This window comes from Solanum stenotomum, chromosome 9 (genome assembly GCF_019186545.1).
Source record: "Solanum stenotomum isolate F172 chromosome 9, ASM1918654v1, whole genome shotgun sequence".
NCBI lineage: Eukaryota > Viridiplantae > Streptophyta > Magnoliopsida > Solanales > Solanaceae > Solanum > Solanum stenotomum.
The window spans coordinates 42,541,179-42,566,599 of record NC_064290.1 but is presented as its reverse complement, the minus strand read 5'-3'; the positions used below and the strand labels follow the sequence as shown (position 1 = coordinate 42,566,599).

Below are 25,421 nucleotides of genomic sequence, written 5' to 3'. Positions count from 1 at the left end.
CGGACCAAGGATTTAGAGATACCTAATTTATCACTTTGCATGTAATACACTAGAAGAGGATTGCTATTACTAGGATTACTGCGTTATGAGATTATGGGGAACACGTATACCCTAGTTATTTCTCTTATCTTGATAACAACCAAAGTTGAGTTTAGTTATTGATTACAATATTTCGTATTACTATTTGTTTTACACAAGCACAACCCCCCTTTTTATTACCTGTTTCTGGAAATAATTTGACTAATCGAATATAATTGTCGGTTAAAAGTAAAGTCTAAACCATTTTCCTCGTGGGATCGATCCCAATCTACAAGTTGGGTTCTTTACTTGATAACGATCGCTTATGCTTCTGAAAGGAGGTGTAATTTGAGCATATCAGACGCCCTACTTATCAAACTCAATTTCGGGCTAAAAACCACGGCTCATCAGACGGGAGTCATAAAGATAAAGCCAATAAAAGTAGTACTAGATCTGACTGTACCTCAATATTAGAACCAAGTCGAGAAGCCATACTAAAATTCTTCTATATTTATATAAATCTTAGATCCGTTCATGGTCTATATAAAATTAATGTGAAGAATTTCGGCATAGATATATTCTCTCTTTTATGGATCAAGAAGATATTGAAAGCAATCGACTGGAAGAGGTAGATATACCTCAAAACCTTGATTTGTTAAACAAATGGACTATTCCGAAAGTTAATATAAAAACCAGTTACGATTATGATTGGTTTGATAAGATTTCTAATAAACATTTGATTTAAACAACTGAACAATCCTTGGCGCTAAACTTGTCCGAACAAACTATTCGTTTATTAAATAAGCGTGATATTAAATTATATAAATCTCAGTATAAAATTTTGCATATTGGCATGGTTCAAATTGCTTTTAAATCTTTAACTCTTAAAGGGTTGCTAGAGACTTTCTTAGCTGCTCTACGAGATGCGAGGAATTTAAATTTTCGTCAATCCTTGATGGATTCGATAGAATCTACGCTGGCTTATGGTCCAGTTTATTTTAATGCTCAGCCCAATTTGCAGTTATCTTTGACTGATTCTAATATATTAGACGCTTTAACCTTGAATGTTAAAACACATGGTTATAACTATGCACTTGGATCTGAATTAATTCGCTTGTCGTATAGAATCCATTATAAATTACTTGCTACTTTGAATCCTAGATTTAAATTATATGATACATCTGATCAAACTATTTTAGTAGAAACTAATTTCACCAGATCCAAGGTCACTACTAGAAGACCTATAAAATGGGAAGAAATTAATTTTCCTACCACTTGGATTTTAGATTCTATTATACCCCTTGAGCAAATGACCGATGTTGTCACTAATTCTAAATATTCTCATATTAGTCAAAATTCCGATGGAAAAATTTGTATGCAGTTTGATGAAAAAAGTATTCCTTATAGTAGACATTTTTTTGCTTATGATAGAAGACTGACTATTCAATATATTTCTCCGATAGAACCTTGTTATGGTCCAGCAAGAAATCGCACTGCTTCATTACATACTTTATCAATAGTTATATTTGCAGAAAAACAAAGAATTAAAATTGATCCTCAGTTAAACATTGTTCAAACGAATGATAAAGTATCTGATATTTCTGATAAGAATATCCTTCTGTATCCGAGATGGATTTTAATCTTAATGATACTTAATGATGAGTGAACATCAAATTGATCTTAGTCCAAGTTCACTGACAAGAAAATATATTCAAAACGAATTTTTAAATGAAAAATGGAACCGGTTTAAAACTTGGTTTTTTGACACTTATAGTAAAGAAGATTTAAATAATATTTCTCAAGAGTTTTATGAAACTTGTGCATTACATAATCATATTATGTTTTTTGTGCCTTGGTTTATAACCACTTATTTGCCTTTATTCATCAACGTTCTTGAACGATCTTACAAAGATGAATCGGGTAATATTATTCAATCCATTTATCCTCCTCAAGCTCCGTTTATTTTACCAAATAATACTGGTATTACTTTTACTACTTTTTATAAATTTATTGATAATGATGTCGCCGCTGTAAGTATAAATGAAATTAATCGTCTTATTTCTCAAAATAATTATTTGAGCCTATATGTCAAAGTTATTGGTGAACATATTTGTTCTCTAGACAAAAAATTAGATAGCCTGTCTAATCTGATTGTTCAAATTGATAGTAAGCTAAAATATGTGAAACAAGTTTTGGAACACACTTCTTCGTCAAAACAGCCTGATGTTCATATTCAAAGGCCTCCTGAGATTCAGGATTTTATTCCTAGACCTTTGCACGACCTTGAAAATCTTCTTGATAAAAAGTTTTCTCAAATTGGTGCAAGTGCGAAACCGATAAGTCTCGCTGAAGATTTTGCAGATGAGATGGAAGTCACTTTTGATTTCAAAACTAAAATGGAAATGGAAGTTAATAAACTTCATGAGTATCCAAAGAAGAATAGTGGTAATACTGCTTATGCTAGAAAACCTAGCATGCAAACATATTACTATCCTAAGCCTACTCCTCAAGATGTTGTAATAGAGGAAAGAGATTGGAATCAAACTAACACTTCTTATAGTGGAAGTGAGATTTATGAATGGAATCTCGATGGGTTAACTGATAGGCAGTTGACGATTATGGTGCATAGGATGCTTATGTATGCTACTATCTGCAAAAGTGTTAGTAACACTGACAAGACCATTTGCAAGATTATTATTGCAGGATTTTCCGGTCAACTAAGAGGATGGTGGGATAATTATATGCCCTCTGATGCGAGAGAAATATTTATTAATGCTAAGGCAGTAAATGAAGGAGTTAATAATTTAGGCTTTGCCCTTGTTCAAAATAGAGAAGACGCTGTGTATACACTTGTTTTGACTATTCTTGAACATTTTAGTGGTAGATTTATCAATCAATATGAAATCATTATATCTCTTCTAAATGGTCTTAGATGTAGACATTTAGGTGAGTTTAGATGGTATAAAGACACTTATTTAAGTCGGGTCATGGAACTTCCCGAAAATGGTTTAGAATTCTGGAAAGCCTAATTTATTGATGGCTTACCTTCTTTATTTGCAGAAAGAGTAAAAAAGACTCTTAGAAATCCACAAGGTATTATTCCCTATAGTGATTTTACTTATGGAAAGCTTATTAGGGCTTGTACGCAGGAAGGCATAAATTTGTGCAATGAGTTAAAACTCTCAAGACAGCTTAAGATGGATAAGCTTAGAGAAAAGTCTCAATTAGGAGATTTTTGTACTCAATTCGATTTACCGGATGCTTCAAAAAGCACCAACCGAGAAACTTCTAAATCAGAATCTCATAAATCTCATCATAAGAAAAGAAGATCTAGAAGAAGGAGTATAGAAGAAAGAGATTAGCGTAGGACTCATCGTAAATCTCATAGATTTACCAAGAATAGGTCAAGCCGAAATCTTGATAAGATTAAGTGTTATAAATGTGGAAAAGTTGAGCATATAGCTCCAAATTATAAGCTGGAAAAGCTTAAGACTCTAGAACTTGATGATGATATTCAAGAGAAGATTTATAGTTTTTTGTATATTTCTGATTCCGAATCAGATTATGATGATTCTGAAGCAAGTTATGCAACAGATGATGAGCAACCTGAGCCTTCTAAGGTTCATCAAGATTCAAATGATGCTTGCAAATGTCATGGTGATATTTGTCACTGAGAACATGATGAATTTTACAAGCTGCATTCTCAGTTTGAAGACATGAATATGTTCACTATCACTGCAGAGAATGTGATAGAACTTCTAAAAGAAGTTACCGATAATACTCTTCGTGAAAAGATCATTCAATTGGTTGCTAGTAAAACTAGCTCTTCAACTAGTATTCCTAGTGATAAAAAGGTTAAAGATGATTTTAATTATTCTACTCCTTACTCCTTGTCTGAAGTTCATAATAGACTCTCTTCTAAACAAATCATGGTTTTTCGTGATACCTCTTTTGATGATTTAAAAGAAATTGAACATTTGAAGGAAGAAATTAAATTTCTTAAACAAAATCATATTATTTATGATCACCGTCTTACTCAGATTGAGTCTGCTAATAGCAAAGGAAAAAATAAGGTTGATGAATCTACTGTTGAAGAAAATATTCTTGCCAACACTTTGAATATTGATCCAAAACAAAATATGTTTTTAGGAATGATGCAAATTGTTACAGCTCATAAATGGTATGTTAAATGTACTATATTAATTGATAATACTTTTTCTATAACTAACATTGTTATGATTGATAGTGGCACTGATGTGAGTTGCATTCAAGAAGGTCTTGTACCTACTAAATATTTTGAAAAAACAATAATACAAGTGAGAATGTTTATAACTCCTCTAAAATGATTATAAAACACGTCATTCATATTGAAGATTGGGGTATTTCCTCAATGACTGAAAGACAATTCAGTCTAAACAAAGTCATGGTAAGCTTTACCTATTGGGATTATATTCAGGCATTTAATAAAGTTCTCTGTTATACTTGGTTCTGAGATTGAGGTACAGTCAGATCTAGTACTACATTTATTGGCTTTGTCTTTATGACTCCGTCTGCTGAGCCGTGGTTTTTAGCAAGATTCTTCTAAATATAAGTCATTACTCAAAATCAGATTCATCAATGCGTAGTGAAACAAGTGAAGCTATGCACGAAGCCCAACAATATGAAGAAGAAAGTCCAGTGGATGTACTGAAGAAAGACGAAGATTTATTGGCAAAATTAAAGGTCAAAGTGTAAAGCTTATGTGCGTCGGTAACGGGCCCGCGCTACTGTAGCAACACTGTTCACCAACAGTAAATACTCTGTTACCAGGATCCAGATAGGGGCCCAGTATCCTATACAAAGATGTTTTTTTTTCTATAAATAGATCTGTTTTTCTTTAATTGAGGGCAAGTTTTAGAAACCCTCTCTTCTTCTTTCTACTTTTTCTCTCCCCACTTGTAAAATATTTTCAAGTATTGTAAGCTTACCGGACTTTGGCCGGAGGAATAGTAAAGTGTGTTATTTTCTACAAGGTACTTCCTTTTATTTTCAGTTTTTATCTCCGAGTTAAGCCGTGACTATGTCCGGCTAAGAAATTATATCTATGCCGGATAACTAACTTCTCTTTTATATAGACCATGAACGGATCTAAACTTTATTTAAATATAGAAGAATTTTAGTATGGCTTCTCGACTTGGTTCTGAGATTGAGGTACAGTCAGATCTAGTACTACTTTTATTGACATTGTCTTTATGATTCCGTCTGATAAGCCGTGGTTTTTAGCCCGAAATTGAGTTTGATAAGTAAGGCGTCTCATAGCCGGTTAGAACTATCAGACACATAGGCTTAATAAAAGTATGTATTAGATTCTTCACAGGCCCTTTGCTTGGGTAAAATAATTAAACCATGCTTTATAATCATTTTAGAGAAGTTATAAACATTCTCACTTGTATTATATCCTGAAAAATGTTGAAATTCAACACCTGTGCTTATCAGCAGAGTCTCATAATATTTTCGAGTTTTGTATGACTCACCTGGAAAATAAAGCCCATTAACTAAATACCTCTGGAATATCTTCTAAGGTTCTTCTCTTCTCTGTATGTCAGAGTTTTCTAAGAGAAATATCATTTCTCATTTTTCTACCTTTTCATATGTTTTGATATCATCAACTTCTTCTTTGGCGATTGAAGCAAAAGAATCACCTTGCTTTTGAGTTAGAAACTCCTGTAGTTTAGCATATAATGGACCACTTTCTGGAATATCTTCTAGATGTATTGATGATGAAGCTTTTTCTTGTGCTCTAGAGTTTAAGTTATATGAACTCATTCCTCCCTTTTGTATAATTGGAGTACTAGATGATGAAGATCCGTATGATGATCTTGATGAACTTGGGGATGATCTTCCCCTTCCACGAGTATCACTGCCTTTTCCTTTAGCCTTGGTTATCCAAGGAGGATCCATCCTGCAAACATAGCATTTAGTTTAATCATTCAAGAGGTTATATTTTTAATCATTCAAGAGGTTATAAATTTCATCACAATAAAATCTTTCATAAAGCTCTTGTTCAATCATGTAATTATTGACGAATCACCATTCCGTCTATAATTTTCCATAATATAAGTTCCTTTAAATCTCTATTAGGAGGAACTGCCTTCAAAATCGTAACCAAATCTTTATCAGGAAAGAAGTCAAGAAAACCTATCAGAAGAAATATATTCTCTTGATAAGAAGTCTGGGAGAGAATTATCACTTCTCTTTTTATAATGAATTTCGAAATCAAAAGGGGCTAATTGTGCCTGCCATCTAGCAAAAATTAACTTAGACGCATCATGTTTAAAATCTTTATCAAACATATACTTGACTGACTGAGCATCAGTTTTTATCAAAAAAATTTGATTATATAAATCATCTTGAAATTTTAAAACGCACTTAACGATAGTTAACATTTCATGAGCTACCGTCGCATATTTTTTCTGAGCATCGCTCCATTTTCCTGAATGAAATCTAATAAGATATTCATTTTTATCATGCGGATTAATTTGTTTCAATATACCTCCATACCCAATATTAGACGCATCCGTCTCTACAATCTTTGGCCAAGCAGGATTAGCAAGGGTTAAACAAGGTAAAGATTTAACTCTTTTTTTAATAGTCTTTACAAGATCTGTGAGACTATTAGTCCAAGGCTTTTTATGATCTTTTTTTAGCCTGTCATATAACGGAGCTAAATCTCGAGATAAATTCTTGTAGAATGGGGAAATGTAGTTTAAACTTCCCAGAAACCGCTGCAATTGCATCTTATCTATAACAATATCAGGGAATTTCGATGCGAGTTCAATAGATCGCTGAATATGAGTCATTTTTCCTTGACAAATCAAATGACCCAAACTGTTTGAAAAAGACTCATTTTAGGTTTAGATATGACCAAACCATTTTGAATAACAATTTTCTTAAAAATGTCTAAATGCTTAATATGCATTTCAAGAATCTTTGAGTATACCAAAATATCATCAATATAAACTATGATGAAATCTAAATAGGGATTGAAAATATCATTCATTATCTTTTGAAATTCTGAGGGAGCATTTTTTAACCCAAAGGCATTACATTCCATTCGTACTGTCCAAACGGAACATTAAATGTCGTTCTATATGAATGGTCTCTAAATATTTGGATTTGCCAATATCCAGATTTTAATAAATTATCAATTTCTTTTTTGCAGAATTCAACCAATTCGGTATTCATCTGACAAGGACGTGATTTGGTAGGGATGTTTTCCTCAGAGAAATCATCTTCATATGGAAGAGTTACAATATGCTTTTTCCGATTTCAAAAGGCACTAGGATGATCAGCACAAATATCAATGACCATTTTTTCAGAAATGAGTTTAATTTTTTCCTGAACTTTAGCAGATTTTAAAATATCGAATATATTCTTTCTAAATATCTCAAGTTGTAAATAATCAGCATGCTTTTGTTTCATTTCAATTAGAGCATTAATATCTCTAGAAATAGGCTCGGTGATAAAAGTATAACTAATATCTTGATTTTTATAAGTAGCAGAAAATCCTTTAGCATTTATATTAGTAAAATGATAAATTGCATTTATAAAAGGAGTTCCTAAAATAATAGGAAGGTATAACTGATTATTTACTAAGAAAAAGAAGTGAGGAATACAAACTTTATTCTGACAAATACGAGTATTAGATAACTTATACTTTATATCTAAAGCATGACCAGATGCAGATTTAACCATATGAGTTGTTTTTTCAAAATATCTAGTAGGTACAAGACCTTCTTAAATGCAACTCACATCAGCGCCACTAATTCAGTCTAAACAAAGTCATGGTAAACTTTACCTATTGGGATTATATTCAGACATTTAATAAAGTTCTCTGTTATTGGTATCAGAGCCTAGGAACTTTCATGTTATATATATAATTGATGTGAAGAATTTCGGCATAGATATATTCTCTCTTTTATGGATCAAGAAGATATTAAAAGCACTTGACTAGAAGAGGTAGATATACCTTAAAACCTTGATTTGTTAAACAAATGGACTATTCCGAAAGTTAAAATAAAAACCATTTATGATTATGGTTGGTTTGATAAGATTTCTAATAAACAGTTGATTAAAACAACTGAACAATCCTTGGCGCTAAACTCGTCCGAACAAACTTTATTCTGACAAATACGAGTATTAGATAATTTATACTTTATATCTAAAACATGACCATATGCAGATTTAACCATATGAGTTGTTTTTTCAAAATATCTAGTAGGTACAAGACCTTCTTGAATGCAACTCACATCAGCGCCACTAATTCAGTCTAAACAAATTCATGGTAAGCTTTACCTATTGGGATTATATTCAGGCATCTAATAAAGTTCTCTGTTTTGACGAAGAAGCCTGTTTCGAAACTTGTTTCACAGATTTTAGCTTACTATCAATTTGAACAATCAGATTAGACAGACTATCTAATTTTTTGTCTAGAGAACAAATATGTTCACCAATAACTTTGACATATAGGCCCAAATAATTATTTTGAGAAATAAGACGATTAATTTCATTTATACTTACAACGGCGACATCATTATCAATAAATTTATGAAAAGCAGTAAAAGTAATACCAGTATTATTTGGTAAAATAAACGGAGCTTGAAGAGGATAAATGGATTGAATAATATTACCCGATTCATCTTTGTAAGATCGTTCAAGAATGTTGATGAATAAAAGCAAATAAGTGGTTATAAACCAAGGCACAAAAAATATAATATGATTATGTAATGCACAAGTTTCATAAAACTCTTGAAAAATATTATTTAAATCTTCTTTACTATAAGTGTCAAAATTATTGGTGAACATATTTGTTCTCTAGACAAAAAATTAGATAGCCTGTCTAATCTGATTGTTCAAATGGATAGTAAGCTAAAATCTGTGAAACAAGTTTCGAAACAGGCTTCTTCGTCAAAACTAATAATAATAATAATAATAAAAAATAATAATAATAATAATAATATTATAATAATAATAATAATAATAATAATAATAATAAAAAATAATAATAATAATAATAATAATAATAATATTAAATACGTAACTGAAAACAAAACAAAAAAAAAGATAAGTGACGAAGCCCCCCCACCCCACCCCACTTGAAAACACAACATTTTAAATTTTAAATTGACTCTATTATATTACCATTATTAATCATCATTTGAGACTCCTTTTTAATAAGTAACTTCAAGGATTTTTGAATTTCGAATAACCAATAAAAAAGTGCTCTCTCTTTATTTATCTTTTTTCTTTGTTATTTTTTAAACCGTCTCCTCTTAAAGAAAATAGATATAAACAAATAAAATTTAATTTTTCGTCTAAGGTTCTTCACAAATCTGGAGAGATGACACAGGGAGAGCACTTCACTTTGGGATGGTAAATTTTTTGATTCTTTTTTATGTACATTATTTTCTTTGTATTATATATAAGACAATGCATATTATTTCATCCATTTTCTCACAGGCTTCATGAGGAAGCATAACAAAATCTATTTGTTCAATAAGATGTTTTTATTGAGGGAAAGAAATGAAAAAAAAAGGAAAGTATTATTATTTAATATCACTTTAAATTTTCATTATATCTTAATCATGTTTTTTGTTAAATCTTATTCTCTCCATTTTCCCAGTTGAGATGGGGTTGCATCAGGGATCAGTCCTTAGCCCTTTTCTATTTGTNTTTCTATTTGCTTTGGTGATGGATGAGTTGACGCGGTCTATTCAGGAGAAGGTCCCATGGTGTATGTTATTTGCGGATGACATAGTACTGATTGATGAGACGCGGGACAGAGTTAATGCGAGGTTGGAGGTGTGGAGACAAACGTTGGAGTCCAAAGGGTTCAGGTTGAGTAGGACCAAAACAGAATATTTGGGGTGCAAATTCAGTGATGCGTTGGATGAGGCAGATGGGGAAGTGAGACTTGACACACAGATCATTCCTAAGAAAGAAAGTTTTAAGTATCTTGGGTCTGTAATCCAAGGAAGTGGAGACATAGACGATGATGTCACACATCGCGTTGGGGTTGCTTGGATGAAATGGAGGCTTGCCTCTGGAGTCTTGTGTGATAAGAAAGTTCCACCTAAACTTAAAGGTAAGTTCTACAGAGTGATAGTTAGACCGGCCTTGTTGTATGGAGCGGAGTGTTGGCCAGTCAAGAACTCACATGTTCAAAAAATGCATGTTGCGGAGATGAGGATGTTAAGATGGATGTGTGGGCACACTAGGAGCGATAAGATTAGGAATGAGGTTACCCGGGAGAAGGTGGGAGTGACCTCTGTGGTGGACAAGTTGAGGGAAGTGAGACTGAGATGGTTTGGGCATGTGAAGAGACGGTGCGCAGACGCCCCAGTGAGGAGGTGCGAGGGGTTGGTTGTAGAGGGTACGCGGAGGGGTAGAGGTAGGCCTAAGAAGTATTGGGGAGAAGTGATTAGACAGGACTTGGCTCAGCTTCACATTACCGAGGACATGACTCTAGATAGGAAGGAGTGGAGGTCGCGTATTAAGGTTGAAGGTTAGTAGGGTTAGCGTGTTGTCTTCCCTTGCGAGGGTATGGGTTGGTAGCGTTTGTAGTAGTCCTAGCCTTGCACTTGTAGTTCTTGTCTGTGATACCTATAGCCATTTGTTGCTTACTGCATTTCACCTCTCACAGTATTTTCTTGATGTTATTGTCTCCTTTGTTGATTATACACTATTTTTCTTATTGGATGTTATGTTTTATATACTGTTCCCTTTTCTTTACTTGGATTTGATGTACTTGAGCTGAGGATCCTCCGGAAGCAGCCTCTCTACCTCCACAAGGTAGTGGTAAGGTCTGCGTAAACTCTACCCTCCCCAGACCCCATTTAGTGGGATTTCACTGGGAATGTTGTTGTTGTCGTCGTATGCAACACTACAAGCAATAACTTTTTTGGCATAAAATCTACTAAGTGGCTTATAATTTATTTATTTTCAAAATTTATGTAGGTACACAATTTGGATAACAAGAATTAGACATTTGCTTTTGCAATATTTACACATAAAGAAGGGTACACACTCTTATTATACGATATGTATAACAAATGCATGGGTGATCCAACAGAATAATATATATATAATCATTATTCTTTATTTCATTTTTTTTAAATTCTTTAATTCAAATTCTAATCTCTACATTATTTTTAATGCTTGTGTCGTTGAATTCAAAAAGTGAAATTCTATTGTTTGGAAGATCCTTAGAGTATAAAAGCAATACAAGAGGTATGTATTCATAATTATTTTTTGAAAATTTGACAAGTTTATTCACTTTATTAATTCATGTCTCTTTTTGTATAGATTTACAAACTTAGCATAAAATAAATTAGTATGATCAGAAATCTAATACAAAAATTTCTCAAATATGATTTTAGTTAATTAAAAAAAATCATGAAAATGATCTCAATATTTTGTTAAAGTTATCTAATATTCTATGTTATCTTGGTAGAAGTTAAAAGATAAACTACGAGATGTAACAAAATTAATGTAATGCATTTTGGGTAGAAATAGAATAGATGTAAACTCTATTTTTATGAAAATAAGAAACAATTATTATATGTACATTGTGAAATCATGAAATGCTTGACTTTCTTTTGATTACACATATGTGTTCAAGGCTCATATCGACAAGAGGTTTAAGATGTCAAACCTTCGAGAAATGCTTTGTTGGGAAGGTAAAGACTAAATAACTCCAATCTTAATATGTATAGACTTTTTTCATATATATAAAATAAAAATTTAATCAATAAATTCCTAATTTTCATCATATGTAATTGTGATGGTAATTATTAAGCAATTTTAATTTATTTTTGACTTATGAGAAGAGTTCTAATTCTTTTGTAATAATTTTCACAAAAGTTATCAAAATTAAATGCATTATAATAGAATATTCCTTGCGATTTTGATATATTGCAATGCTATTCATTGGTCAATTGAAAATTAACTTTGCTATCATGACACTAAGAAAATATATAAAGTGCATAACACAAATATAATGTGATGCTATTTATTGATTAATTTATTTGACCAATAATATAAAGTTAATAAATAATATTAAATAATTGAAATAATAGATAACGTAATAACGATATGCAAAAATCATTTTTTTATAATAATCAAAGGTTATGCATATGACCTTGCAAAAATATTATTATAATTAGTAAATATAATGATGTATTTAGAAAAACAAACTTTAAATAAGGATTATTCCATTCCAAGTGGTACTCTAATAATTTAAGGATTATTCCATTCCAAGTGGTAGTCTAATAGCAAGGCACTTGGTAGTTTTAGAACAAGACTAAAACAAAACAAAAAAATTAATAAATTTTATAATTAAAAATTCATTTTAAAATGTCATGAGAAAAAAGAAAGAAGAAGAAAACGTTAATAAATGGATAGTTAAAATACATATGTAAAATTAAAAAAGAAGAAGACAAATATCGAGAAAAAAAAAAAACTAACCCAATTTATCCCTAAAATTTCTCACCAATTTACCTATTTCTGTTTGTGTGAGATCAACATAAATGTTTTTGAACTATCTTTTATTAAAAAGAATAAATTTAAAATATTATGAATCCCTATTTTGCAAAATAGTGCCACATGTTATCATCAAGATAATTCACGACTTTTCAGTTTGAATATTTTTTTAAAAAAATTATCTTAAAAAAATAATTTAAAAAATTTAAAACACAATTGATTTAATCAAAATAAAAGAATCTAAAAATATATTTCAAATTCTGTTTTGCTTCTTTAATAGAAAAAAATAGAACATTACTAAAAAAATGGAGCAATTTTAATTTTGATTTACGATATTTAAATCATAGGAGAAGACTTAAAAATTACTATTACTCTCACTTTTTTCATTTACTCTCTTTGCGGATAATTAAATTCTTACTCATATAATCCTTTATCTCAAAATTTTTGGTTTATATAATACTGCATTATTTTTATTTTTTATAGTGCCTTAATTTTTCATATTTCTTGATACTAAGTTACTAACTATGCATATGACACTGCATTTATTATATCAAAACATGTGAATAATAAAATCTAAAAATATTAATAAGTGAATAATAAAATTTATAAAATAATTTTAATTTTAAAATTATGATATTTAAAAATATCTGTGCGTTGCGCGAATACGAATACGAATACTAGTAATAACAATAATATTAAATACGTAACTGCAAACAAAAAAAAAAAGATAAGTACGAAGCCCCCCACCCCAGCCCATTTGAAAACACAACATTTTCAATTTTAAATTTTAAATTTTAAATTGACACAATTTTGTTATCAATATTAATCATCATTTGAGACTCCTTTTTAATAGGTAACTTTCAGGATTTTTGAATTTTGAATAACCACTAAAAAGGTGCTATCCCTTTATTTATCTTTTTTCTTTATTATTTTTTAAACCGTCTCCTCTTAAAGAAAGTAAATATAAACAAATACAAATTTAATTTTTCGTCTAATGTTCTTCACAAATCAGAAGAGACGACACAGGGAGAGCACTTCACTTTGGGATGGTGAATTTTCTAATTCTTTGTTATGTACATTATTTTCTTTGTATTATATATAAGACAATGCATATTATTTCATCCATTTTCTCACAGGCTTCATGAGGAAGCATAACAAAATCTATTTGTTCAATAAGATGTTTTTATTGAGGGAAAAAATGAAAAAAAGAAGAGGAAAGTACTATTGCTTAATATCACTTTAAATTTTCGTTATATCTTAATCATATTTTTTGTTTAATCTTATTCTCTCCATTTTTCAAAAAATTAAATTTTAATACATATTTTAAAAAATCCGTATGCAACACTACAATCAATAACTTTTTTGGCATAAAATCTACTAAGTGGCTTATAATTTATTTATTTTCAAAATTTATGAGGTACACAAAATTTGGATATCAAAAATTAGACATTTTCTTTTGCAATATTTACACATAAAGAAGGGTACACACTCTTATCATACGATATGTATAACAAATGCATGGGTGATCCAACAGAATAATATATATATATACTCATTATTCTTTATTTTATTTTTTTAAATTCTTTAATTCAAATTCTAATCTCTACATTATTTTTAATGCTTGTNGTACTAGTAATACACAGTGCTAATGCATGCGTTATTTTTCCTAATACACTCTACCAAACGACCCCTTTAAGAGTATAAAAGCAATACAAGAGGTATGTATTCATAATTATATTTTTGAAAATTTGACAAGTTTATTCACTTTATTAATTCATGTCTCTTTTTGTATAGATTTACAAACTTAGCATAAAATAAATTAGTATGATTAGAAATCTAATACAAAAATTTCTCAAATATGATTTTAGTTAATTAAAAAAAATCATGAAAATGATCTCAATTTTTTGTTAAAGTTATCTAATATTCTATGTTATATTGGCAGAGGTTGAAAGATAAACTATGAGATGTAACAAAATTAATGTAATGCATTTTGGGTAGAAATAGAATAGATGTACACTCTATTTTTATGAAAATAAGAAACAATTATTATACGTACATTGTGAAATCATGAAATGCTTGACTTTCTTTTGATTACACATATGTGTTCAAGGCACATATCGACAAGAGGTTTAAGATGTCAAACCTTCGAGAAATGCTTTGTCGGGAATGTAAAGACTAAATAACCCCAATCTTACATATGTATAGATTTTTTTCATATATATAAAATAAAAATTTAATCAATAAATTCCTAATTTTCATCATATGTTATTGTGATGGTAATTATTAAGCAATTTTAATTTATTTTTGACTTATGAGAAGAGTACTAATTTTTTTGTAATAATTTTTACAAAAGTTATCAAAATTAAATGAATTATAATAGAATATTCCTAGCGATTTTGATATATTGTAATGCTATTCATTGGTCAATTGAAAATTAACTTTGCTATCATGACACTAAGAAAATATATAAAGTGCATAACACAAATATAATGTGACGCTATTTATTGATTTATTTATTTGACCAACAATATAAAGTTAATAAATAATATTAAAGAATTGAAATAATCGATAACGTAATAACGATATGCAAAAATCATTTTTTATTTATAATAATCAAAGGTTATGCACATGACCTTGCAAAAATATTATTATAATTAGTTAAGATAATGATGTATTTAGAAAAACAAACTTTAAATAAGGATTATTCCATTCCAAGTGTAGTCAACCAAGGCACTTGGCAGTTTTAGAACAAGACAAACAAAACAAAAAAAATAATAAATTTTATAATTAAAAATTCATTTAAAAATGTCATGAAAAAAAAAAGAAAGAAGAAGAAAACGTTAATAAATGGATAGTTAAAATACATATGTAAAATTAAAAAAAAAAAAAAAAAAAAAAGACAAATATCGAGAAAAAAAAAACTAACCCAAATTATCCCTAAAATTTCTCACTCATTTACCTATTTCTGTGTGTGTGAGATCAACATAAATGTTTTTGAATTATCTTTCATTAAAAAGAATAAATTTAAAATATTGTGAATCCCTATTCTGCAAAATAGTGTCACGTGATATCATCAAGATAATTCTCGACTTTTCAGTTTGAATAGTTTTTTTAAAAATTATCTTCAATTTTTCTTTTATAAATAATTATGTAAAAAAAATTCAAATAAAATTGTCAAAAACACAAACTGAATTTTATATATTATTAAGGGAAAAATGACAAATATACCCTTGAACTATCCTAATGGTATGCAGATACCCTCTGTTATACTTTTGGGACATTGGTGCCCCTGCCGTCCAAAAACTAGAGCATATATGCCCTTTACTTTAACAGAATACTAAATAGGAATATGTGGCGAAATCATATCAGTCGATCCGATATTTAAAAATGTCGGGTCGGTGGATAAGATTATAACACGTGTATATCTGTTAGTATAAAGGGTATATATGTTCTAGTTTTTAGACGGCAGGGGCACCAATGTCCCAAAAATATGACGGAGGTTATCTACATACCATTTGCGATTTTCTAAAAAAAAAATTTATTAATTAAAAAAATACTAACAAATTACATCAAATGTTTTTTTTAAGAAAAATCTATATCGATAACAAATTTGAAATTAAAATATATTAAACAAAAATAACGTTATAGACAAAAAAAAAATAAATTTAAAACACAATTTATTTAATCAAAATAAAAGTATCTAAAAATATATTTCAAATTCTGTTTTGCTTCTTTAATAGAAAAAATAAAACGTTACTAAAAAAATGGAGAAATTTTAATTTTGATTTACGATATTTAAATCATAGGAGAAGACTTAAAAATTACTATTACTCTCAATTTTTTCATTTACTCTCTTTGCGGATAATTAAATTCTTACTCATATAATCCTCTATCTCAATTTTTTTGGTCTTTATAATACTGCATTATTTTTATTTTTTGTAGTGCCTTAATTTTTTATATTTCTTGATACTAACTATGCATATGACACTGCATTTATTATATCGAAACATGTGAATAATAAAATCTAAAAATAATACTAAGTGAATCATAAAATTTATAAAATAATTTTAATTTTAAAATTATGATATTTAAAATATTCGCGCAACGCACGAGTACGAATACTAATATATGTATAAAAGAGAATTATAGATCCGCCTATGTGGCGCCCTCACAGATCAAATTTTTTATTTAACCCTTAAAAGTCACAATCTTACGAAAAAGTCAGAATTCTTTAGAAGAGTCTGAACTCTTCCTGAAAGTCATAACTTTTCATAAGAATCAACTCTTTACAAAAGTCACAATTTTTTTACAAAAATCACAACTTTTCATAAAAGTCACAACTCTTCATAAAAGTCACAACTCTTCATAAAAGTCACAACTTTTCATAAAAATCACAGCTCTTCATTTTTCATTCACACCTTTTAAAATCCAACACTTAATTCCAAGGCATCAAAAAAGAAAGAATAAACAAAGAAAATTGGTTTTAGTTGCAATGGGACATTACTACTCTTGCGCCTCTCAGTCCACAACTCATAACGGTCCCGAAATGATTGAATTCATAACATTTGGTTCGTTAGTAAACAAAACTTCTATTTCTACCACTATTATTTGTAGGTTATTTTCATTACAAGGGAGTCAAAGTCAAATACATTAATTGAGCTTCTTATGAAGTGTGTTACATTCCTCAAAGTTTTCTTCCACCTTTTTCATGAAGCTTAATCTTTTACTCCAAGTCATAGTGATTCATGTAACTATTGCAATTTCATTATGCTATTTTGGTGACTTTTTGTTAACTCTGTTAAAAATTCCAGCAAGGATGATTGCAAATTGATCTTTTCTTTTGTCTCTTTCTACAAGTTCCTTTATGTACTTTTTGGGAAAATTACTTGTGAGTTGTGATCTATTTGATAGAATACAATAACAAATATGTAATAACTAATACAGAACCAGTGATGAAGTTTGTTAAAAGAACCAAGTAGATTTCTGTCTTGCTTACCATAGTTAGTATATTGTTCTGATTGTTTTATCTTAGGTACAAAGATTTTGTATGCATTGCACTCTACCTAAAATATTAGTATAGAGACAATTATTCCACTTCTTTTATCAGAAGATGACTAATTTGCCATATTTGTTCCTCGCTTCTTTTTGGACATAATTAGAAATCAAGTTTTCTTTAAACTAATAGATGACCAAAATACACTATATTAAAAATATTTTTTATCGATAATAAATATACACATTAATGAAGAGTGCTAGAGCCTTTATCGATATTAAATTATTGTTATTAGATTCAATGTCGCGATAGGCTTTAGTGACATTTATAGAGAGTACTAATTGCCTTTAAAAATGCACATTTAACGATGATTAAGCTATTAATTGGCGTTAAATATTATATTTGGTGTAGTAATAACTCTTTCTTTTGACTTCTTTCAATCACATCTGTGAACTGTAAACTTGGATACAACCCAACATACTATTTGTTTGAAAAATATGTTAAGCAACATGCCTTTTTCTTCTTGATTGTTAGGAAAGTAAGGCCGTCTTTATTATTATTTGTGGATATTTGTGAGCTCAAGTGCTCACAAAATTATGATGTGAGATTTTAATAAGTTATGTATTGAAATGCTTTTCCTTAGTTCTTCTAGCAAGTGAAAATGTTTATTACTAAATTGAAAATTATGGGACATTATCCCCATGTAAAAGTTGTTCCTGCATAGTTTTAATGTCTCCACCTGTGAAGTTTTATGGAGAATGACTTCTGAGCTTTAAGTCACATAGTGGTCTAAATCTTGTTTTAACAGTGAAATGATTCTTCGCACATGAAAAATAGATGAATCTTTGTAATATGCTATATGATATTTGCAACACCTCCTTAGGCTTTTTAGTGAAATTAATTTTGCATTATCTACAAGAAAATTAAACAAAAGAAAAAGAAAAGAAAAAGAAATGCTAATGTTACTTTCAGCTGGGTATAATGAAATATTGTTCAACTGAGCAGTTCTAATTTTTATTTTCTCGTGCGAAAGTGATAATGAAATAAGCATTTAATGGGTTAAATGGGTGGGTATAATATTGAGTTGGGTATAATAATTAAATTAGGAGAAAATTTTAAGATATATATATATATATATATATATCCATGCAGGCATGACACGTAAGCGCCATGTAAGATATTAAAATAGAGACATGAGAATTGAAAGTTTAAGTGCGAATATGTGTTTAAAGTTGGATGACAAAGGCAAATATATGAAAAAAGTATGACAACAGAAAATAGAACCCTTTTCTAAATGTAAAGGAACAATTATGACCCTTTTCTGAAAAAATAATATACCACGATCCACGAAAGGCCTGTGAAACTCCAAAATACTTAACTACTCGCTTTTAAATTTCTATGAAAGCATTACCCGTTAATGTATACTTGGCTCCTCGAAGAGGCTCATGGTGCTTTCATGTGCGCATGCGGTTATATATGATTGACAACTAATAATGTGATAAGATTACGTATCATCCCACAATTTTTTTTAAGAGTTATTATTTAAACTAGGAAACTTGGCCGCGCTTTGCGCAATTATTAAATAATTAATTCACTCTCATCGATCTTATATTCACTCCATTGTCTACATGTAACATTATTAGTTATTTTAACTATATTATGAAAACTCTTTATTAATTTTTATATCTTTTTTATATTCTCCAATTAAAATAGTGTCAAAGTTAATTGTTATTTTTTTATTTCCCCCCATCTAGGGGTGTTCATGGTTCAGTTATTAGTTAAAACCAAAATCAAACCAATTTAAATTGATTTTTAAATTTTTAAAACCAAACCAAACCAAATCAAAAAAATAACCATCGACTTGGTTATCGTCGGTTTGGTTCGATTTGGTTAGTTTTTTTAGATTCGAAAGTAATAAGTTTGTTGAGGACATACGCATCTCGATAGACACAAACACTTAGTACATGGTTAATTCACAAATAAGCTATTACACGAACAAAGTGATTCATCAAATCTACCAAGTTTCAGAAACTAAAAAAACTCATTGTCAATAGCATAAAGTTGATTCAATATTCTGGAGATCTCAACATCTTGTCAATAGACTTTTCAATAAAATTACACTTTAAAATATTGAGAAATTAGTTCTAAAAAAAACAACCAATATTTCATAGTCAAAACTAATCAATTACCATCTTCTTTAGCTTGAGCTTTAAATTATTCAATGTTGCGTTAGAAAATTTTATAAAATACAAAGAGAGTGTGATCTTTAAAGTAATGAATATTGAGGGATTTAAACTTAAGGTTTTAATAGTTGGGCTAAAATTTAAGTGTTGGACTTCAGAAAATTGTTAAATTAAAGACTTAAGTTGAATAAAATTTATCAAAATACTTATATTTTATTTATAAATAATTATAAAATTTATATATATAACTTCTCGGTGCGGTTTGGTTATTTTTGCAGTTAATTTTTAGTAAAACCAAAATCAAACCAAATAATATCGATTTTTCAAAATTTACAACCAAACCTAATCAAATCAAACCAAATATAGGTTTTTTTAATCGATTTGATTGAAATTGACGGTTTGATTTGATTTTATAACCAAAACCATGAACAGCCCTACGGCTCCATCCCACTTTAAATAGGTCACCTATACTACATTTTCTCTCATTATGATGCTAAAAAAATCAAACATTTTCTATAATGAAAATCCTACCCAAATAAAACTACATCTAAACTAAATATACTTAAGATAATTTTAAAGCAAAAGAATAATTTAAAAAGATAATTTCTATATTATAAATATTTGAATTAAATAAAATTAAAAATAACTTACATATTTACGAATAATTTGTTATTCTAATTTCATATATTAAATTAATTTAAGATAATTATACAAAGTATTCTTTTATTCTTTGATTCGAAAAATAGAATGACTTTCTAAATGAAATATCAATAGTTGAGTGATTTTTTAAGTGGAATATCAATAATCGAGTGGCTTTTTAGTTATAAAATAAAATAGAATAACTTTCTAAGTGAACAACAAAATAAATTAACAAAAATGACAAAATACTAATAAAAATGAGTAAAACATCAAAGATTGAAAATAAAAAGAAATACTTTTGCTGTTTTTTTATCCTTTAATTAAAAATTAAGAGTAAAGATAAAAAATGAAAAAACTAAAATTGATAAATTAAAAAGAAGCATACAAGGAAACGAAATTGTAACATAAAGTTTATAATTAAGTTACTTTATAAATAAAATAAAAGGCGAACTTAACTTAATATTCTATATTTATTTTCTTACCTTTTAATGGTTATTATTTATTTACTATGTTTAGATTTTTCTCTCTTACCTTTTTCTTTTTATTTCTTTCCAATTAATTTGATATCTTCTTCCTTTTATTTTGTAAGTTGCCATTTCTACCTCCTCATTCTACTCCATTATCACACTAAATTTAATCACTACTTTTAAAAACAATAATTATAAATTCATTTTTTTAATTAACTTTTCATATCATTTAATATCCAATAGTCCTCATTCTTTGTAAATCAACAGGTTAGAAAGAAAGAACTGATACTTTGTAATGAACGTCATTCTTAAGACTCACAAATTGACTGTTGATTTTCGGTATGTTGAGCTCCTTTAATACATATTTTGTTAGATTTTGTAATAATTTTATTTTGATATACATAGGTGAGTTTTTATAGACTTTAATTTACAAAATAAATATTTATTATTACTAAGAATTGAAGGATGTGAGATTAAACCTGGCACTTACTTGAACAAAAGAATTTATCCATCAATATCTTAACGTCACCAAGCATCACATTGTACACATATACCTTCTTTATCTGCAAAATATACATATGTGAGTTTTTATAGACTTTAATTTATAAAATAAATATTTATTATTGATGACTTTATTTTCGAAACTCTAACTAAGAATTGAAGGATATGAGATTAAACCTGGCACTTACTTGAACAAAAGAATTTATCCATCAATATCTTAACATCACCAAGCATCACATTGTACACATATACCTTCTTTATCTGCAAAATATAGAAAAGAAAAAATTTCTACTTTACAGATTTTGTTTATTATTCCAATATATATATATATATATATATATATATATATTATAATTATACATATCCAAATAAATTTTGATAAAGAAATTAGAAAATGACTTGCAAAATATGATGAGAGTGATGATGCATCAATCAAACAGGAAGGATCCATTATTTTGATGATGTGTTTGAAATCTATAGCTAATTCAGTACTATTTATAAGGCTATTGTTTCTTTTGTTGTTAATGCTGCAGTTATGTGAACATTACAATTATTGTGGAATTTTATAAGTCTTATTTGCACATTTAGTATTTATTAATGATTAATGATTAACTGTTAGGAATATGAAAGTTTTATGTAATGCTAATTGAGGGTGTTGAAATTTTTATAGCAAATAGTTGTCAATTTGTGATAGTGAGCCGAAAGAGAAAAACAGTTACATGGTGTTACTCCTTAATTAAAATCCATTTACATGTTAATTAATAATTAATTAGAATCTATTAATTATTGTAGCCTTAATTAAATTTCATTTACATGGGAAAATAGGGGAAAAAAACCCTAAAATCTGAGAAAATAGATAAATAGATTTCCTGATCATTGAGGCATGCCACATCAGCGGGCTGAAGATCCTCCTTTATATATATATATATATATATATATAGATTAGGCTAGTACAAATTATTTATTCAAGAGATTTAACAACATCATTGTGAAATCATAAAATAAACAAGCAAGAAAATGAGCCGACACCCTTAGGTTATAAAGTTCAATGAGAGAGTTTTTTTAGGGTTATGAGTTAGACAACGATCTTGTTGAGTTATCCTTAAAATTGACTATTTAGTTTATTTGATGTCGTGATAAAGAGGATTAAGATTGCTTGTAAGAATCCTTTGATTTATTACTTGCCTATTTAGGTTAACCTAATGCTTATATTTATGTGGTATTAACATTTACATAGAACACATCAGTACGACCTATATATAAACAAGTAAAATGATTGTGTATATTCATATTTTAACTGCGACTCTATCCCTTAAAGTTAGGTTAACATCTAACACATTAGCAAAGTCTACATATAAACAAGCAAAATGATTGTGTATATTCATATTTTAACCGTGACTTTGTCCCTTAAGGTTAGGTTCAAGAACATGCTCTATTAAATGTTATTGCTACCTAGAAATTTATTCTCGAGTTTAATTCTAGATTTGTGATAGTATTTAAGTGAAATAGTGGAGAGATAAATTTAATAAATAAAACAATATTGTTGGTCTTTTACAGATAAAGAAATCATACGATAGAATAAGAAGAAGAGAATTATTTTATTAAGGTGAAAAAAAAGTTAAATAGAAGTAAACCCTAATTGTCTGCAGTAAATAATGCAGTAACTCAAAAAAAGACTTCCTAATAACTAGGAACTTAGTCTACCAACAACTACATGCCTAAAGACTAGGAAACTCACAATTGAAAATAAAACAGAAAAAATCTATCTTCTGAAAAAAGAAAACACATCAGCAACCATGTTATCCTACCAATTCAACATCAATTAACAGCTCATGAGGCAGCTTTCAATACTCCTCCCTGCATCAAGAGCTGCAAATTCCAAGTTCCTTTGTCAAGAACTCAAATTTGCTTACCGTAAGAGCTTTAGTAAAAATATCAGCCAACTGCTCTTCCGTTATGCAACATACCAGATTCACTAAACCATCCTTTTGCACTTCTCTAAGAAAATATAGCTTCACATTGAAATTCTTGATCTTTTTATGAAAAACTAGATTGTGAGAAATAGCAATGACAGCTTGATTGTCCAAAAATATCTCAGTGCTTTCCTTCATCTCCAACCCCAGACCACAAACGAAGCTTGACTGATCACAGTTATAGGAGCAATGAATTTTGCCTCTGCAGTTGATTGAGCAACAATCTCTTGTTTTTTTGAACACCAAGAAACACATCCAACCTCAAAAATAAAATAGTATCCTGAAATACTTTTTATATCTTCAGCAGAAGCACCCCAATCAGTGTAAAAGATCCTTGAGTTTGAAGTTTTTGCATTTGCTAAATTTGAATCCATAGTCCATTGTGCCTTTGACATATCTGAGTACTCTTTTTGCAGCTTGCATATGCAATTCACTAGGAGAATTCAAGAATCGGGATAGTACACATACAACATACAATATATATGGCCTTGTTGTTGTAAGATACATCAAACATCCTATCAAGCTTCTGTAGCTTCCTTCTTGTACTCGCTCAACACCATCGTTCTTAATTAGCTTCTCCTTTTGATTCATAGGCGTACTCATACTTTTGCAATCGTCCATTCTAAATTTCCTCAAAATTTCTTTTGCATATTTGTTTTGAAAAATGAATATTTGATCTTGGATTTGTTTCACCTCCATTCCAAGAAAGAAAGCCATCTCTCTAAGATCCGTCATTTCAAAGAGTTTCATCATCTCCTTTTTCAACTCTTCTATGACCACAACATTACTCCCTATTACTAAAAGATCATCAACACACAAAGAAATTATAATAATGTTAGAGTTAACATGCTTTATGTAAAGTGTTGATTTACTTAGGATTTTTTTTGAAAACCTAAGTCAGAAAGATGATAATTGATTCTATTGTACCAAGCCCTTGGAGCATGTTTTAATCCATAGAGGGCCTTTTTCAGCAAGTAGACTTTGTCTTCCTGTCCTTCTGCAACAAATCCTTCAGGCTGCTCAGTATATATGTCTTCCTGCAAGAAACCATTCAAAAAGGCTGATTTAACATCCAATCGATAGATTTTCCAACCCTTCTGTGCCGCAATTGCCAAAAAGAGCCTGATTGTGTCAAGTCTCACAATTGGTGCAAATGTTTCAGAAAATCTACACCAAAAATCTAAGCATAACCCTTCATCACAAGCGTAACTTTGTGTTTGTTCACCGAACCATCTGCATTTAGCTTAGTTATGTAAGCTGATTTAACAACATTAACCTTTATGTCTAGAGGCCTTTCTACCAGCTTCCATGTGTTATTTTTCTCGATCATGGTTAGCTCCTCTTGCGTTGCGACTATCATTTCTTGTCTCTTTCAACTTCTACATATTCAACAGGTTCAAATACTACTATATTGCATCTTTGATAGATATGTGAAAGTGATATGGTTCCTCGAACTGGAGGATGATCAACTCGTTCCTCAAGATTGTGCAACCCATTACCTTCTCTTTCTTCCTTTTCTCCATCCCAATCCCATTGCTTTTGTTCTACAAAATCCACATCTCTACTTACCAAATTTTTTCTAGTTTGTGGTTGGAAAATTCTGTGAGCTTTTGACTGCAAGCTATAGCCAATGAAAATTCCAGGTTCTTCCTTCTTGTCAAGTTTATCCCTTTTCGGTTGAGGTATGTGAGAAAAACATAAGCAACCAAACATCTTGAGATTCTTTAGTAAAGGTTTGTACCTATGCCAAGCTTCAAAAGGTGTTTGACCATTCACTACCTTTGTAGGCAGCATGCTAAACAAAAAAACAGTAGTATTGGCTTCCTCTCCCCAAAACTTTTTGGGAAGCTCTTTCTCCTCTAACATACACCTTGACATCTCCATGATGGTCCTATTCTTTCTTTCACTTACACCATTTTATTGAGAAGTATATGTAGTAGTAAGTCGATGGTCTATTTCAACAACTTGACAATTTTTTTTGAACTAATCTGAAGTGTACTCAGTCCCATTATATGATCTGAGCACTTGTAGTTTGCAGCCGCTTTGATTTTCTACCAAGGCTTTGAATTTCCAAAAAACTTTAGCAACCTCAATCTTAAGAAGTATATCCAACACATCCTTGTTAGAT

The 25,421-nt window shown here is 29.5% G+C and overlaps 1 protein-coding gene across 2 annotated transcripts in view; it reads left to right on the top strand.

Moving 5' to 3' along the window:
- The window catches only part of LOC125877792 (lariat debranching enzyme), a 200,669-nt gene that overhangs the window by 71,215 nt on the left and 104,033 nt on the right, over positions 1-25,421 (top strand). The gene's annotated exons all lie outside the window — the stretch shown is intronic.